Genomic DNA, 3,246 nt, shown 5'->3' with positions numbered 1-3,246 from the left:
GTACAACAAATCATTGACTCGTCACCATCCACCTCGTCGGTTAGTTGTTATGACATTTATTTATTTTCCAGCCTCCCCATCAACTGTTCGTGCATATATATAGTCCCATTAACTGTGGTTGACGGTGATCACATAGCCAGAAACAGATAAAGAAAGATACCCATTCGGTGTGCCAATATATTTTTATCACCAAGTGAGGTGGTCATGGTGGATAGTACTCAAGACAATTCCCCTCGTTTTGCTTTGTTAACGTTGGGTTTTGACTTTTGAGGAAACACAAAAACATATATTGGGCCACAAGCGCACAGTACCATAAGCATGTTAACTAGATTTGGGAGGCATCACGAAATGATTTGCTTGTTCAGCTGGGCCGACTTGCCCGTGACGACAGTGAGGACGCACTGTATCGTGGCCGTCCCCGAGTAGCGCCAACTATTCCAGCTTAGGGCCTGTTTGGTTTCAATAAGTCATCTGACTTATAAATCAGGTGACTTAAAACCAGTGATTTATAAGTCACGCCTGTTTGGTTGTCACCCGACTTATAAGTCACCTGATCACACCTTCCTATCTTTTTTTAATGTAAAGGTGATGGAACCCACGCAAAAGGGGGTGACTTATAAGTTTTAAGTTGGGGTGGAGCAACTTATGACTTATAAGTTGGGGTGACTTATAAGTTAGGTCTGTTTGGCAAAATAAGTCACTTTTTTCATTTTTCGACTTATAAGTTGATGACTAATTTGAAACCAAACAGACCTTTAGACTCCCCAACGAAATTGCGGTGGTCGCGCTGACGATCTTGCCGACGCCCATGCCCTTAGCTGCAGGTAATCCGTCACCTCGAGAGTGAGCGTCGCGGTGCTCCCATCTGGGCGACGTGATCTCGGGTACACACTCCCCTGCCGCCACCGATGCTGAGCTTTTAGCCATGGCCAAGGTAAACAACGAAGGAAAATTAATGGCGGACGTGGTTTGTAGGGTAGGCGTCGAGAAAACTTGACAGGAGGAGCAATTATAAGGAATCCTACGATGACAAGCCGAAAGCCCGAAAGTGTTGGTCCGGTGTTGACTGCGGGAACTTGCAGTAGAAGTTACAGATGGTATGGAAATTTCACGACTCAGTTCCGCTGGCTTTGGTATGAAAAAAATGCAGGTAAAGTGCATTCTTATTCAGACAATTCACTGAATGTTCTGCAATCTGATTCAGTAAGCATACCGTAAATGCAGATGGTGATTAAACAGCAATCTGCTTCTAACAGTACAATCGAAAGTTCATAGCACAACTGATTGCAACGTGTTATCGCAAGAAATCAGAATCGAATAATCAGATATCTATCGCAACATCCAACAAGTGAAGTGAATCTAGTTTGCGCAGCTCATCCGGAAACGAGCAAAAGGTTTTCAGATGAGCTGAAGAATACATTTGATGCTGATGTTGTCACATTCTGAACGTCGACAGTAGTTAAGAGTGAGTGCACACCTCCTAATAAGCTTAAAAAGCTAGAAATGATAGAAGAAAACCTTCGATCCATAACACATCTCTGAATTTCGCATGCAACACATGAGCAAAAGGTTAGGACTGCCATCACAAACTGGCCACCATCACAAACTGCTTTCACCAAAAACGAGCAAAACAATCTCAAAATGAAGATAATTTCACCAAGCTGTTCAGGGTGACAAACTGTCTTTCCTATATTCAACAGTGAGCATCTAACAGAAGTAGCTTCGATATGAACAGCACATTAGCAGATGCATTTATCCTTCACTAAGATCAGGAAAAATGATCATTCAACTTTAGGGAAATAATAGAAAAACAAAAACACAGATTTTCCGTCGCCGGGACTTGAACCCGGGTCTCTCGGGTGAGAGCCGAGTATCCTAACCACCTAGACTACGACGGAATCATGTTATTGTTAACACGGGAATAAATGTGTTTCATATCACACAAAACTAGCACTACATAGGACCATAGGCAAGCCATGCGCTTGGCGTCAAAAACCAACACCAACGATAGAGCTGGATCGCAGCTTTGGTTGATCCATCACATATTTGAATTACGCCATGCATGCAAACACATGGATTGTTCCAAATTTAGACACAGCGGATACTGAAATCCCAAGCGAACATATGATGTGTTGGGCTTGGGCAAAATTCCAGCAATCTGCCTGCCTCACTGAGATGAGCAACCATACCACATATGCAGGTACGAAACAGATCAAATATTCAAATACCACCACGAACAACTCATCAGCTCATCATTTGTCAAGTTTTGCTTGCATGGCTTTTGCTTTCACTGCAGAAAGATATCTCAAATTGTCTGTTGCTAACACAACATCCCGCGGCCTTAAAACTACTGAAGATATCCAAATAAATGACCACAAAACTAATTATGTGACAAGCGCTTTGTTGCTAAGTACAGAAAGATACCGGAAATAACCCACACAACTTTTATAGTACGGACTCTCACACAAGACACAAATTATGTGACAACTTATATATCCAAACAAATGACCAGAAAACTAATTAGATTGTCAGTCTAGACCTATACCCCCTGGAGAAATTAATCAAGGATCTTTTGATTTATCTCAAAAGAACTCAACTTGAATGTTGAACAGTTGAAGTGCACATTATCACTAGTAGAAAACAGGGCACTAGTCCCGGTTCCAGAGGGCCTTTAGTCCCGGTTCTAGAACCGGGACAAAATGGTCAGGACTGTTAAACATAGGATTTGTGGGAACTGGCTCAACCCTCTAGGGGTGGCCTATCACATATATTTATAAGGTTACACAATATACAGATTACACAGTTGGGCTACGTTACAAAGTCTAACATCCTCCCTCAATCTCAACTCACTCCTGATGCATCTAGGAGGTTGAGATTGCGCCTACAGACCTCGAACATGGAAGAAGGTAGAGGCTTGGTGAAGATGTCAGCAAGTTGATCCTTCGAGGAGATAAACTTGATCTGTAGTAGCTTCTGTGCAACACGTTCCCTCACAAAATGATAGTCAATTTCAATGTGTTTGGTCCGTGCATGGAACACCGGGTTTGTCGAAAGAAACGTAGCACCGATGTTGTCACACCAAAGAACCGGAGGATGTGACTGGGAGATTCCCAGCTCTCGAAGTAAAGACTCGATCCAGATAAGCTCAGCAGTCGCATTGGCAACTGCTTTGTACTCGGCTTCTGTGCTACTGCGAGAAACAGTGGCTTGCTTGCGTCCACTCCAGGCGATCAAATTAGGACCCAA

At 43.1% G+C, this 3,246-nt stretch overlaps 1 non-coding gene across 1 annotated transcript; it reads right to left on the bottom strand.

The window, feature by feature from the left end:
• Window positions 1-1,825: 1,825 nt before the first annotated feature.
• TRNAE-CUC (transfer RNA glutamic acid (anticodon CUC)) lies at window positions 1,826-1,898 on the bottom strand. The gene has a single exon. It is a non-coding gene; the product is annotated as a tRNA-Glu (tRNA).
• Window positions 1,899-3,246: the final 1,348 nt, after the last annotated feature.

The sequence above is a fragment of the Triticum urartu genome, chromosome 7A (genome assembly GCF_056163025.1).
Source record: "Triticum urartu cultivar PI428250 chromosome 7A, HENAU_Tu73, whole genome shotgun sequence".
Classification (NCBI taxonomy): Eukaryota; Viridiplantae; Streptophyta; class Magnoliopsida; order Poales; family Poaceae; genus Triticum; species Triticum urartu.
This window is presented reverse-complemented; position numbering and strand designations above follow the sequence as displayed.